Genomic DNA, 15,861 nt, shown 5'->3' with positions numbered 1-15,861 from the left:
GCGGCCACCAGGGCTGCCATAGACCGCCCAATGGAACGAGCGGTCTCCTTGGTGGCACGGAGAGACAGGCCGAGCCTTCCGCAGAGCGGGCTTCCGAACCCAAAGAGAAAGCGACAGATCGAGCAGGTGAGGAAAGAGATAGGGACTCGCCCGTCTCCATTCCCTCTGCAAGATCTAATTGCGAGCCCCACGAGTGTAATCGCCGCTCCGCCTCAGCGGAAGTGGGACCAGACCCGCGAGGAGCACTAGTGAAGACTCCCTTCTCAAAGAGAGCCTTCCTAGAGCGAAGCACCTGCAATGGCATGCACAAGCAGTGCGGGCAGTCAGCCCCCTTGAAGGCTGAAGCCGCATGCTGTGCACCCATGCAAGCAACACACAAAGTGTGTGTGTCCTCACTCGTAATGAAGCGAGTGCAAGGAGGAACACACACTTTGTAGTGCTGCTGCTTATTTTGTTGGACAGACTTAGACATACTCTCAAAACAAAAGCTATGCTAACTTGCACAAAACGGAGAGCAATAAACAACACACAGACACAGAGCGCTTACTGAAACGACAGAAGCTGGCGCTGTGTTTCACCATACGTGCTCTTATACTTCCTGGTCGGTGACGTCATGACGCCCGTGACGTCTCACACTCCTATTGGACTAGTTGCACACATGATTCAGGACGTGCTCACACAGGAGTCGTTCCCAGCGTTGCGACGCAGGTTGAGTTACCTGTAAGGGAACATTTTTTTTCTGGTAGTCAGGAGGCTATTCTCTCAGACACATCACTGCGTGTATTTCCTTTCTTAGTTGAACTAATCCTTTAATTGGGTATTTATTTTTCGTTACATTTGAATTTTTTGTTAAAATATATATATTTTTTTACATTATTACAAACCCAGGCCTCTATATACATTTCTGAAACACCGTAAACAGACAGTCAATATGTATGTTACAAACGGGACTCGACGACAGCGTTGATAGATACAAATGCAAGCTTTTATTAAACAGATCGTGGTCGAATAGGCAGGGTCAAACACCAACAAACAGGAATGTCCAGGGCAAGACAAAAGAATAATCCAGTAACACAGGCAGGGGTCAAAATCCAAGAGGGCAGTCCAAAGTACCAAATGAAATAAAACAATGAAACGAGGCAACACTATGACTACGACTATGACTGTGACTATGACTAAGACTATGAAACAAAACAAGGCGAATCAAAACAGGCAAAATGCTTGGTAGAGTCTGCAAGAGCAAAACAATACTTTGCGAAGGCTTGTTTGGCATGGCCCTCCTTAAATGGCTGGCAAACAGGAAATAACCATAGAGGCAGCAGAGGGAGCAGCAACAGTCAGTGTGAGTAAGGGCTCCCTCTGCTGGCCTGGCGTTACAATGTGACTGTGGCATGTTTTTATTATGTATTGCTGCGTTGAGGTATATTGTGGCTTTTTAGAATTCAAATATCTGGGGATTGTCGCTAAAAGGTTAATGCTCTATTGTGTTGGACATATCCCCTACACCAAACCCAACCCTAAACCTACTTGACAGTGTTGACAAATGCAGAAGTGATATAAAAACGCATTTGTTGATGCAGCTGTGTTATTTCTGCTAACTTCATTATGCAGATTTAAGCTGTTTTGTCGAACCATAGTTTCACTGGGTTCATACTAGGGTTGTGCCAGTAGACGATAGTCGCGCAGGATGTTATATTTGTTTTGAAGTCATAATATTCTGCAAGTGATTGTGTGAAAATTAGGCTTTATAAATCAAAACTCTGTACCTGTTAATCAGACTTTGTGTGAAAAGGAATAAAACATGTCAGAGTTTTATTGCCTCTAGTGTTCATTTCAACTGGAAACTGCAGTGATTCGTACATATAGGCATGTTTCTTCAGTTTTACAGAAATGTATATAGAAGCATGTATTTCCAATGAGCCTAAGTTGATTATTACGTAGGCAACTGCACAGAATATTTACCTCACAGCACCACCTAATTTCAAACCACTAGTAATACCAGTTTAATCCATCCAACCATTCTCCAAATCACTTGTCTTACTGTATGTAGGATCGCAGGGATGCTAAAGCTTATCCCAGCTTCTTGTGCCGAAGGCAACTAATTGTCTATAGCTATGTATGCATATGTACAGTACCATTTAAAGAGTCAACTAAGTGTATGTTTAATAGCCTCCTGGCTATAAATTAACTTTAACCTTTAACCCGCTGAATTTTCATATGCCTAATTCAGCAAGCGTCATGTATTCTGAGCTGCCTGTACTGATACGACTTGTAAATGTAAATGTCCATTCTTAACTCCAGGGAAAAAATGTTCTAAAGATGTGAAGATGCTAAAAAAATGTAGTGTCATATGCTGAAATCGATCCTTGGGTATTAGTTGTAACAAATTAAGTCTATTTACAGTTTTCTCCTCACAAGTTCCATAGTACAAAGGCAAGCTTCAAATCTAAAAGAAGACATCTAAAACCAGGGCTAAAATGTCCGACCAGCTCTGCTTTGCTGAGGCCCCTGTTTGACGTGAGTATGATTTAAGAACAAGAGGGTGGGTGGAGTGAAACACGCTATGTATCATGGTTTTTCAGAGAAGCGTGCCATGTTTTGCTGCAGTGAATGCAGGCTTTCCTCTTTTAAGTTGCTGTGATTTTAATTCAACGACTGGACCCCACATTGTGTCCAGGCTGTTGCACAGCAGTTGTGAGTCAGAGCTTAAACTCGCTCTCTCTCTCTCTCTCTCTGTCTGTCTGTCTGTCTACTTCTTTCTGTCTCCCTTTCTCTCACACAGACAGCTTGCTTAGGAATAATTCATGGTTTTGCATTAGAGCCTCTACAGTCACTACTAAACAATTTCAAAAGCAAATTGAGATACCGTTGTTTACAGTTTTTATGGTCTGTATCTTTGAAATGGGTGTTTTAATAATGGCTGAGATCAACCAAGTTCAATTCCACTTTGAAGTGCTTGTCATTGTTTCCTGTTAAATCTATTGCACAGCCAGTCCATAAAGCAGTGCTCTGGCAATGAGAAAGAGATACTGTCACGAGTATACAGCATGACTGTTTTCATCTCACATCAAACAGAATGCGAATTTACAATGCTGCATGGCACAATATGTTATGTAAACACCTGGGGTCCTTCTCCTCCATTTGTGCAAGATACCTCTCATATTCAGTGTCCCTTTAAGGCAAGTCACTCTGCGACCATTTCGGTGATGCCCCTGGGCAGCTATTTTCAGTGTGGGCAATGAGCATACGAGTACAGCTACTGAATGGGGAAGACTGAAAGCTCCCAAAATTTAAATAAAATTTCAGAAAAATGATACTGTAAGTTTTACTTCTTTAGCTGAAATCACAGAGTTTGTCCGGCTGGATCAGTTAATGTGCATGCTAGAGTAACAATCTCTATTTACAATTTGCCTTTTAAACTAAAAGACAAGACTTTCTATTCCTATACAGCAGCTTCTAAATTTCTATGTGTGGCCCATTTCCATCCTCTATACTGTCTCTGTAGACACAAGAACACTTTTACAGACCTTGAGAGTCACAAAACTTAACTGTCATTTAGGCTAAGCTTCAACATGTAGTTGTCTTCTCTCTAGGGCATTTTCTAAGGGAAACATCACATTGATACAAATGAATTGTAATGGTTCCTGAGGAAGAAACTTTTGAATATTTAAATGAGCATGGGATTTGAGTGTTGTGGTAGAGGGAAAGATTTTCAGTAAATATCCAACCTGATCTCATAGCAATTCGTACATATTTTACAAGGTGGCTAATTTATACAAATTCGTACAAACTCACTTGTATGAATTTGTATGATTTGTGAGAAATCGTACGTATTTTACAAGGACCACCCCCAACCTTAAATGTGAGGTCATGCAAATTTATACAAATTAGCCACTTTGTAAATACAGTCCAAACCAAAATTTATTCAGACACCTTCAACATTTCTCATATTATCACAGTTTATTCACTATAGTTTAGAAAATGGTAACAAAATATGACAAGAACTCAGAGTTAAACTGTCACAACAAATTCATCTTAATAATGTCAGATAACTTTGTGTATAATAAAACTTTTTTTTTTTTAAATAAACTTTTTAGTCCCAAATTTTTTTTTCAAAATATCAAAAATTATATCTGGTGTTTAAATAATTTTTGGTTTGACTGTACGTACAAATTGGTTAGGCTTAAAGGGACAGTTCCCCCCAAAATGTTATCATTTACTCACCATCGTGTATGACCCATATGACTTCTATGACTTTTTTATGTGGAACTTACTAAGATATTATGAAGAATGTTTTACTTAATCCATACAATAAATCTTAATTATTATTTTTTTTATTTTGTACTGTATTTCTGATCACATTAAGTCAAACCAAAATTATTCAGACACCAGATATCATTTTTCATATTTTTGTTTTACTAGTGGGTGCAGGACACTATAGTTCATTTATGTAAGTGAGGATGGCAAAATAAAGTAAACTATGACATATTATACCCAAAAAAATTCATACCATGCACTACCAGTAAAATTGATAAAAAAGTTGGGACCAAATGTTCTTACATACCTTTCTATCAAAGTTATCTGACATTATCAGGATTATTTTTTCTGACAATCCTTCCAAACAAATAGAATCTACACTTCCATTCATTTTAATTTATGCTATTTATTTGTTTTTAAAGAAATTTTTATTTTATTCAGCAAGGGTGCATTAAATTGACCAAAAAAGCAGAGAGGCTTTTACATTGTTGGAGAATATTTAAAATGTTTCAATATTTCAAATAAATGCTGTTCTTTCGAACTTTCTGGTTTTGACCTTGATAATAATAAGAAATGTTTCTTGAGAAATATACATTTCTTTATTTGTTTTTAAATATAAATTTTATTCAGCAAGGGTGCATTAAATTGACCAAAAATGGCAGTGAGGCTTTTACATTGTTGGAAAATATTTAAAATGTTTTAATATTTCAAATAAATGCTGTTCTTTTGAACTTTCTGGTTTTGACCTTGATAATAATAAGAAATGTTTTTTTGAGCACCAAATCAGCATATTACAATGATTTCTGAAAGATCATGTGACACTGAAGACTGGAGTAATGCTGAAAATTCTTGCCGTAACAGAAATAAATTACATTTTAAAATGTAAAGTTATTTATTTTTAATTATTTTTTATTTTGTACTGTATTTCTGATAACATACAGTCAAACCAAAATTATTCAGACACCAGATATCATTTTTCATATTTTTGTTTTACTAGTGGGTGCAGGACACTATAGTTCATTTATGTATATGAGGATGGCAAAATAAAGTAAACTATGACATATTATACCCAAAAAAAATTCATACCATGCACTACCAGTAAAATTGATAAAAAGTTGGGACCAAATGTTCTTACATACCTTTCTATCAAAGTTATCTGACATTATCAGGATGAATTTTTCTGACAATCCTTTCAACCAAAATTGAATCTACACTTCCATTCATTTTAATTTATGTTATTTATTTGTTTTTAAAGAAATTTATATTTTATTCAGCATTAAATTGACCAAAAAAGCAGAGAGGCTTTTACATTGTTGGAGAATATTTAAAATGTTTCAATATTTCAAATAAATGAAGAACACTGAAGACTGGAGTAATGCTGAAAATTCTTTCCATAACAGAAATAAATTACATTTTAAAATGTAAAGTTATTTATTTTTAATTATTTTTTTGTAGTACTGTATTTCTGATAACATACAGTCAAACCAATTCAGACACCAGATATCATTTTTAATATTTTATTTTACTAGTGGGTGCAGGACACTACAGTTAATTTATGTAAGTAAGGATAGCAAAATAAAGTAAACTGTGACATATTATACCCAAAAATTCTTCATACAGTGCACTACCAGTAAAATTGATAAAACAAAATTTGGGACCAAAAGTTTCTACACTTGACCTGACCATGTTTTCTTACATACCTTTCTATCAAAGTTATCTGACATTATCAAGATGATTCTTTTTTTTCCTGACACGGTTCTTGTCATACATTACCATTTTAGTGTATTTCAAATACAAGAGCAATGTTTTGGCAGTGCAGCATAAAAGTCACTAAAGCGAGTTTTACTAATGAGTCTATGCTATTCTGCCCATAATCAAAAAGAGTCATTAGCTTTGCTTCAATTTCCTTTCAATATCTTCTAAATCCACTTTTTTTCTGGCAAGCTGATGTGAAGATATATCCATTCTGTCTGCCTCTTAAACCGAACTCAAGAGACAGAGGAAGATAGAGCAGAATAGAGAGAGTCAGGAGACTGAGGCAAAGAGTGATAGTGGTGCATTAAAAGGCAGAGCACATACAGTGCAGAGCCACATTCATTATTCATTAGCTAAGTTACCATGTGTAGTAATTAAAACACAAAAACAGAAATCGCTTTTGTAGAAGTTTCTACACTGAATTGCAAAAATCATTCCAGGCATTAGATTCATAGATAGCTTGTCTGAATGTACATCAGGCATTAAAAACAACCATTCAATGGTGGTTAGTCACTGCACAGATACTACAGATGTGGCACATTCAGTGTTGCCATGAGAACTTGGTGTTTTGCTTTGTGCATCTGCTTAAATTAAACTCGATGATTGTGGAAGGCAAAAATAGAGCAGCCAAGAAGGAAAAAGACGGCCTGACCCTCCTGGTTGGGCACAAATGAAGGAGCCACAGCTAGCATGGTGCTCATCCCGTGCATACAGATTGCATTACACAGCCAATCCACTCAAAGAGCCTTTGCTCTTCTAATGCACTGACATGCCTTAGTGTGTGGAAGCGGCCAGTTTCACTCAGTTAAGTGGTCCCCCATGGTCGATTAATACAAGGGAGACTGTTTTACTCATCAACCACCATGCTCAATATCGATGAAGGCCCCGTTAGTAAGACACTAGCCGTTGTCATTATCACACCTACCACTGTTGCTCTCTGAAAAAAAAAAGTAGGACATATAGCGACTGACGCTTCTTATATTGACTCGTGGTGGATGAACCAAGGCCTGTGTTTAAGTGTTCAAATGAGATGGGTGGTTGGTGATGACAATCTGCTTGATTAATTTAGCGACGTATGGCACGCCCTCATTTGTTTGCACTCCTGTCAGCAGAGGGATTATCCAGCTGGACACTCGGCATCCATTTGCGGGAATGAGATGTGGCTGGAGCGCCGCCTCTGCCGAGGTATCTATCACACCGACACGCCGCTGTCACATACAAAAAACATGAATAACAATGTGAGCTTCTGCTGCATGTGCTTTCAAGCAGCAGCGAAGTAAGGGGAATGTGCTGCAGCAGCCCAACATCTTACTTCTAGTGGAGAAACATGGTGTGAAAACCGCACACTGCCCCAAATCTCATTCAGCACACCTACATGTTCCTGTGAGCTATGTTTTTCACTGTTCAAAACAAATATTTCCGCCTAGTCATTAACCTTAATGACTGCACAACAAAGACAATGCAGAAGAGAACTGGGGAGGCAAACAGTGGTAACCATTACTTTCCCTGCTTGAGATGACAATAGGAGCAGCTGAGGGCCTCCAAGCTATAATCTGACTGTGGCCGTATAGTCTCCTCCGTCATTAGTATTGACTCTGCATGAAGCCTGGCCAATTGAAGCACTCAGCTGCAAGCATGCCGGCACACATAAATCCAGTGTGTTTCAAGACCCTGAGTGGCTCTCCGAGGAGGTCGGTACATTACCTCGATTCGTTCTGTTTTCCAATTTCATAAAACAACTGGAATATTTGGATAGTGTGGGAGAATCTCTGATAGAAACCAACTGAAGTGGCTTAGGATGAAATTGTTGAATTTGTTCAAAATTTATTCAACATTTTTCAAATGATCACAGTTTATTCGCTGAGTTGAACTGAGAACAAATTCATCTTGATAACGTCAGATAACTTTGATAGAAAGGTATGTAATCGATACAATCAAACTGTTAGTATGACAATATTTGCACAACTATCAAAACTTTGTTGACCAATTACCAAGGAAATGCTTAATTTTGTTCAGTCTGTGGTGTAAAAAGGTCGCATTAGCAATTAAAGTAAAAACTCTTGAGCAAAGCATGGTCAGGTCAAAGTGTCTGAATAATTTTTGGTCCTAATTTTTTATCAATTTTACTGGTAGCCCACTGTATGAAAATGTTTGGGTATAATATGTCACAGTTTACTTCATTTTGGTATTCTCACTTACATAAATGAACTATTGTGTCCTGCACTCACTAGTAAAAAATATCAAAAATTATATTTGGTGTTTCAATAATTTTTGGTTTGACTGTACATTACAATTTTCTCAATCAGTTTTTCTCTTTTTTTTAAATATTGGACTATATTCTACCTTTTTATTGACACTGAGTATTCATTTTGTCTAGCTGAAGGCTACAGATTTTTATATACAGATGTCAATACTGTAGTACTCTGAAAAAAATGCATATTTGTATATATAGAATACATGTATTTTTTGCAGCAATGTGTTAGATGTAAACAGAAAACATTCTATGTCCTAGATATTTATGGAATATAAATTTATGCCTGACAAATTGATCAATGATTCTGCATGTGATGACTCATACAACGAAATATTATTCACAAGCTATGAAGATTATACTGAAGATTGCACTGAGAATCATTTCATTAGTTTTGATTAGCAAGCTATTTAGTTCTTGCGCAAATTGCACAATAATTGTTTCCCATTCTTTTGCACATGTGCCAAAACACATGCAGTTTACTTAAATTAATAAGAATCTGGTGCGAACAAGAAACCAGTTGTCTGTAGTATGAACAATCAATCTCCTTTAGAATTGAATTGAAAGCCTATTTATTTTCAGTTAATTTAAAAGAGGTAGACTGTAAAGGTAAATGACTGCAATTGTTAAATTAGAAATGTTGGTCAAAAAACAAGTTTTAAAAGTCTTGAAATTTTAAGTTGTATACGCAAATAAAATGTTTGGACAACAGTATGACAAAACAACAGAATGATAAAGTAAGAACAGACAGACTATGAATGCCCGTGTCAACCACAGAATTATTATTATTATTATTTTTTTAAAGGTAATTGTGAGTTTTTATCTTACAATTCTGACTTTTTTTCTTATAGAATTCTTAAATATAAACATGCAATTATGAGTTATAAAGTCAGAATTGCAAGATATAAACTCATTGCAAGATATAAACTCACTCAAGTCAGAATTGCAAGATATAAACTCACCATATCTTGCAATTCTGAATTCATTTCTCATAACTGTGAGTTTATATCTTGCAGTTCTGACTTTATAACTCACAATTGCTATTTTATATCTCACAATTCTGAGAAAAAGTCAGAATTGCAAATTTGTATCATGCAATTTTCAGAAAAATGTGATTCAGAGAAAAAAAAATCACAATTGTGAGATAAAAAGTTTTGAATTACCTTTTTTATGTTTCATTCAGTGGCAGAAACGGGCTTTCATAGACAGACAGACAAATAGACGATAGATGCTTTATTGAATAAATGTTAATATGATCACCTAATCCAAAAGCATTAAGACAAAGTGAATATTTTTACATCTTCCAGAATTTGCTATGCAACCATTCTGTCCAGACACTGTCTGATGGATGGCAGTATGTGTCAGTATGTGTCTGCCGAGATGCCAAGCTGTTTCGATCTATATCCGCCTCTACCATCATATTAGGAGAGTCTGTTGGTTGGCACATGTTTTTATTGTGGAACAAGCTTCGACCCTGGACCCTGTCACAACAGTATGTATTCTAGGAAGTCTGTGATTTATCAGCCTCAAAGACACGGATCTCTTTGACACACTTCTGTTTGTGAATCAGGGCCAACTGATCTGAGAGGCTTGAAAAAGCCAACTGCCTTCAAGTTCCTCTCCCATATCTGAAATATGCTGAGAGTGGGAGAAGACATCCTCTAGGGGAGGGGAGGGTGGCTGTTTGAAAAGGGGTTCCAATATAATGAGCAACCCAGATTTGTACTGTGCCTTCCACGGCAGTGATGACAAACATACAGTGCAATCAAGGCAAAGTGATATTTATAAGCTGAGCTGAGCTCAGAACACCTCCCTCTCTGTCTCCACTGACTAATCTCACTGAACAGTACAATTTATGCCATTTGGCTCATCTGTAGGATATAGTGTTGACATAGGATTTCTGAATTAACAATCAACACCAAGGCTGTCGCTATTGTGTGACAGCACAATCTCCATGCTGGCTCTGACTGAACCTGCAAAGCCAGAGCATTTCAAACACACAGACATTTATTACAGTTACCGAGGTCTGAGGGCATGGGAGTCAATTTTCATTTTCACTAAAATGAGAGGTTTGCTTAATAAGCTGTTCAGAGGACCTATCTCCATAGATTTAAAATGCAAACTCTAACCCCTCCATTCCTATGCATCTGTGCAACACTCTGGCTCCTCTCCAGTGCACCAAATGTCTCTCAAAAAGGGTTTTTGCGTCCGCGTATGGCATTAGACATCTGCTGCAGAACTAAAACCAGTGCGGCATGTTCGCTCCATCATTTATCTGTAGCCATTTGGGCTGCATCCTGTTCCCCAAGACCTACATCTTTTTCTTACGTAATTCACATTAGGCGATCAGGCAGACTAATTATAAATCACAGGCTGATATCTACATCAACAACTGATTCATTGCACTATCACGTAATAAAAGAGATGACAAAGGATCTAAAATGTGTTCGAGTGAAAAACATCAATAGGGCGTGCTTATATATCAGTTGTCACAGCTTCACGGGTCTATAAAAGAAGCCATTTTGGATGGATCTAATTGTTAGCTTGTGTCACTATGCAGGGTAGCTCATTACATATATGCTTGATGAATTTTGCTATGGCTCCAAGGGGGATTTGAACCCGTGACCCCAATATTACTCAGCGGGCAAGTAGGCAATGAGCAAGGAAACCAGGTTAGGCCATTCCAGGAGCACATTCACCTCAGCACGGTCGAAATTGTTAAGGGAGATCTACTGTGACAACCAACATACTGCAGGTAATAAACCACGGTATCTTCGCTCCAGTACAAATTCACAGAAGAGTAATGTGAACAGGCATTCACAGAGACCACATGACCCAGCAACAGCCTTTGGTGATTCCAGAATTATCATCAGCAAGAATCTGCCACTGGAGACCTTATTAAACATAAACATAAAGCCTGAATAAAACACATAAAAACCAGAGGGTTTCTTCATAGCTTAGACATCCTGGGTACTAGATCAGATATCAGGATTGTTAAAAGTTATAGGATAAACAAAGCTTTACAAGCTTGTGCCTTTTAGTCTTATGTCCAGTATTTTTTAGCAGAATGATTCTTTAATTCATTGGCAGTACTAATGCATGAAACACTTCGACAGAAAGATATTTATTTTTTGAAAAAATTTGAATTAAGAAATTTTGAAGTAGAAACATTTGTTTTATTTACAACATAGAAAAATATTTTTTTATAGAGTATCTTTGCTAGTTTGGTATTTGGGATGTATAGCGTAGATGATATTGTCTTCGAACACAACAGATAGATTTCATTAATAACCACAAAGGAATTGAACGTTTGTTGTTGCCATTTCGCAATGGCTGACATAAGCATGAATTTATCTAACAAGTGCTATCGATTCTACAGTAACGGTCCAAAGGTCAAACATTTATCTAAAGAGGAAGTCAGACATTTATCCCACTTAAAATTCCATCATTGTACTATTGTTACTTTAAATTCTGCTGGGACAGTAATAGGGACGCCTCACGATTAATAAAACACCATTTTTAAAGAGAAAGCCAGTGTGGCTGTGTGTTTGGCAGAAGCAGGGCTCACTGCTGGCTGGATTATATCTTGTCTAACAGCACTTTCTCTGACCCGAGAACAGTACACCAGTGGTGCGGTCGTTCATTCGGCCTCACTGCATTAACACTTTAGCACTGAGAGAAAAAATTGACATTTAGAAATGTGCCACAATGCAATTCTTATTGTATCTTTAGAAGCGAGTCTATACAATTCCTTTAGTCTATGTCATTAAACTTTTTTTATTTTTGCACAGCCTGACCCACATTAGAGATGGTCTTTATAAAGCATCAGGGTGGGCAGAAGCATTTCAACTGCTTCATTTTTTCTCTAAATGGCAGAGATTAGAGAGGTTAATGTGTGCGATATTGGTTAAATGCTCTCGTTTACAGGCTTCTCCTTGCCTTAGGGGAACTGAATGGTATCTGGCGTTTTTTTGGCTCAGCAGACACATTCAATACATTAACACTCATCTTCATGACAGCACACCAGTGCCCGCCTTACACATTGAACCTTGTTTCTTTAAACTGCTTCTGGCATAATATCAATCAAAAAAAGAGCTTGGGGATCAGAAATGTCCAGCCCAAGAATTAGTTTCAGGTCAAAATCACAGAAAGGTGTGATTATCAGGAGATACTTTCATGGTAACAGTATCACTCAATTCTTGCAAACTGCAAATATAATGATTTTTTAAAATTGTGACCCCAGTGGATATGTGATTTTAATCACACATTTAATTTTAGAGAATTCATTTTCTCTAAATTACTGTAATTGAGCTATTTGATGCTTTCATTTAAGCTGGCTAAGATGATTATGGTCCACAGTGGACTGGAAATGCTCAGAACATCTGTCATGGATTATTTGCAGTGAAAGGAAAAGTTAAAGCCCATTTAGTATATTTATCTAACACAGAGAGAATAGTTATTATATCTGCAAGCATTAGCTTGTCAAATATTGTTGCTGCTCTTTTATTATTGCAACTTTTTCATCTTAGGTACTTGAAGGAAAGTATGCATTAAGGACATCCATAAAAAAACGAAAAACATGAATTGGCGCATTCAAACCTTATTTGATTGAACTTTTTATAAAGCGAAATTACCAATACTTGTGTCTACCTACTGAACACAATGCAATATTTTGATAATTAATGCAACCCTTCTCATAATGTTTTTTCCTACCATAAACAGTAATGCTTTTCAGCACCTTCCCAAAAAAGACAGCTCCTTAATCCTCAACACCACTGGTGAAGCAACAACCCACGAATCCATGAATCATCCATCATAAATTACGTAAGATCTCTCGAAAACCAATACATGGCACAGAAGCTCTTCCAATGAATCAGACTTGCATATAGTGTCCATTACAGCACCTTAGTGAAGTTCTGAAGCCTTGTGAGGGTTGAATGTTAAATGCAGATTAGCACCAGTGTGAGCTGCCAGCCAACTTCCTGTCTTTTTTTCAATCACAAATTAATTAGAAAATGGGTTATGATGCAGTGTTTTAACTAATAACATTTACTTAAGCCGTATTGAGGAAGCCTCAAAAGTCACTGGGGTCTATTAGAAGCAATGAGGAACAGTTGTGTCGACCATCATGGATACACTGCCTCTTTCCCCTTGTCTCTTTAGAGCATAGCAATGCACATGTGAACAGAATATGAATGACCCAACGCCATATTCTAGCAAAAGTAATGGTAAGTAGAGCAACAGAAAAGCATAAAACAGCTGAATAAATATCCCTAAATCTACCACATCACAGCCACAGAAATAATGCCATCAGAAACCCCTGCAGCATAGATACATATATAGATAGATCGATAGATAGACAGGCAGATAGATAGATAGATAGATAGATGGGAACAAATTAAAGATGAAATGCAATAAGAAATCCGGTTCGCTTCAAAATAGATTTGCACAGACCGGTTCGATTAGGCTATGGTTCCTTACCCATTTCTGTCAGGAAATGCGAGCTGTGAGGCGATATCAGTAAATGGGAGCATCACTGCAGCCCTCACAAAACCCCCAGTTCATGTAGAATCCATGCACGATGTACGGAGATGCAAGTAAGAGCAGCGCGCTCTAAAGCGCTCGGTGAGCTTTGACAAAGCAAAGCAGGTGCAAAAAAGGGGGAGGGGGGCTGGAAGAGAACAAATCTTCTACAAAATCTGTAAAGAAATGGGGAATAAATCTACCACCGTTGATATGTTGTGCTGAACACATAAAATAAGCCTAGTATCCACATCCGGGAAGGAAATGTCTAAACCACATGGGTTTTCACCAGCCTCCCTTTGAGTAAAATCCAGTAGAGTTAGTACTTGGTAGGTTTCTGTGATGGAGAAGTGCCCTTTAAAACCACTGCCATACACCGACGTTCTTCAACGCGTACTGGCCCCATGCTCCTCAGATCTTGCCCACATCCACCACCGCAGTCCATAGATGTAACACAACGTGCTGACTCCGCTGAATGCTGTTGAATGTGTTACAGCATCAGAGCCTCCTTGAGTGTGCACTCCTTCCTTTCGCCTTCATCATTTCTCGTGAGCGATGTCCACTGCAGAGCCTCCTCAAAGTTGAGCCATCGGCTCGACTGAATACTTCAGTCTCAACATAGCTATAAGGTTTTAAGTCGTGTTGCTACGGGACGTTCTTGCTAATTCTGCCGTTTAATGTCAGCGTAATAAACTTAATAGGCTACGTTCCCTTCGTGAATCTCAGCTCAGCTCGCCAGGGCTCATTTAAAGCGACGTTTGTTTGGCGCTGCAGTTTTCTGCTCCTTTCGTATTGCTTACAAATCGCTGTTGCGCCGACCAGCTCTATATTTCGTCAGAAAATGTAAATAGAAAGTGTGAGCACACGGAAAGATCCGCCGTCTGTGAAAATGTGGTTTAGGAGTAGGGAATATTTGCAGCGACTGACGGATGATATATTAAACCTGACACTGCGCGTTTGAAACGCATCTGTTGCTGAACGATGCGCATCATTGTGTGTGCGCGCCCAGACTTTAGTTACTCATTTCGTCTAAAAGCCAAAAGAAGCAGCGTGATATCATTATTTAAACTTGGCTTTATTAAAATGTGTGGATTTTCTCCGTAATGTTTTTTTCTTCTCCTTTTTTGGCTCAAATTGATGTGGGATTGCCACCTACCGGCATTGCATCGCCCTCTCGATATTTCTGTTCTCTGCCAACCATCAGCAGGATAACACTACATTTCTAAATGGTATATTTAGGGAAGCATTATTGTTCCTTTAATACAGTACCTTTCCCTTAATTAGTTTTTATTGGCTTATCAAAACCGTGTGACCCTGGACCACAAAACCAGTCATTAAGGGTCATTTTTTTAATTGAGATGTATACATGATGAATAAATAAGCTTTCCATTGATGTATGGTTTAGATTGGACAATATTTGGCCGAGATACAACTTTGGAATATGAGGGTGCAAAAAATTAAATATGGAGAAAATTGCCTATAAAGTTGTCCAAAGGAAGTTGCATGTTACAAATCAAAAATTAAGTTTTGATTTATTTGCAGTAGGAAATGCAAATATCTTAATAGAACACAATCTTTACTAAATATCCTAATGTCCCTTAATATATCTCTTTTATGCCAAAAATCTATGTATTTTTGGCTATTGCTACATATATAACCGTGCTACTTAAGACTGGTTTTGTGTTCCAGGGTCACATATATTTTTTCAGATGTTCCAAATGTTTGCCCAAGGTACTGTAAGCAGCTTTTTTAGTTTTTTTTTTTTTTTTTTTTTACTTTTATTTGTGAATATATGAATCAAATTTGAACCAATTGATTTTATTTTCTAAGATTTAGTCCCTCGTACATACTGTTACCCCTTCAGTCGAGTCACTTCGACGTTACATTGGGATCTCGCTTGAGAGACCGATCATCTCTGAGCCTTATTAAAAAGGCCAATTGAAAATTGGCGAGTGGACGTGCGCGCCGGCCACGCCCCCGTACATATGGGTATATAAGATGGCGGCGCGCATCACTCAGTCAGACTTTTGCTTTCAGAGCCGATGTGTCGAGCCTCTAAACAGCTGATAAGACTT

At 37.7% G+C, this 15,861-nt stretch overlaps 1 protein-coding gene across 1 annotated transcript in view; it reads right to left on the bottom strand.

Moving 5' to 3' along the window:
- The window catches only part of lrrc4cb (leucine rich repeat containing 4C, genome duplicate b), a 38,118-nt gene extending 23,575 nt beyond the window's left edge, over positions 1–14,543 (bottom strand). Inside the window, exon 1 of the mRNA XM_073835933.1 lies at positions 13,745–14,543. The gene's annotated coding sequence lies outside the window, so the exon portion shown is untranslated. The remainder of the gene's footprint in view (positions 1–13,744) is intronic.
- Between the last annotated feature and the right edge of the window lie 1,318 nt (positions 14,544–15,861).

Source organism: Garra rufa, chromosome 3 (assembly GCF_049309525.1).
Source record: "Garra rufa chromosome 3, GarRuf1.0, whole genome shotgun sequence".
Classification (NCBI taxonomy): domain Eukaryota; kingdom Metazoa; phylum Chordata; class Actinopteri; order Cypriniformes; family Cyprinidae; genus Garra; species Garra rufa.
The sequence above is the reverse complement of the archived record's forward strand: the minus strand, read 5'-3'. Positions and strand labels throughout refer to the sequence as shown.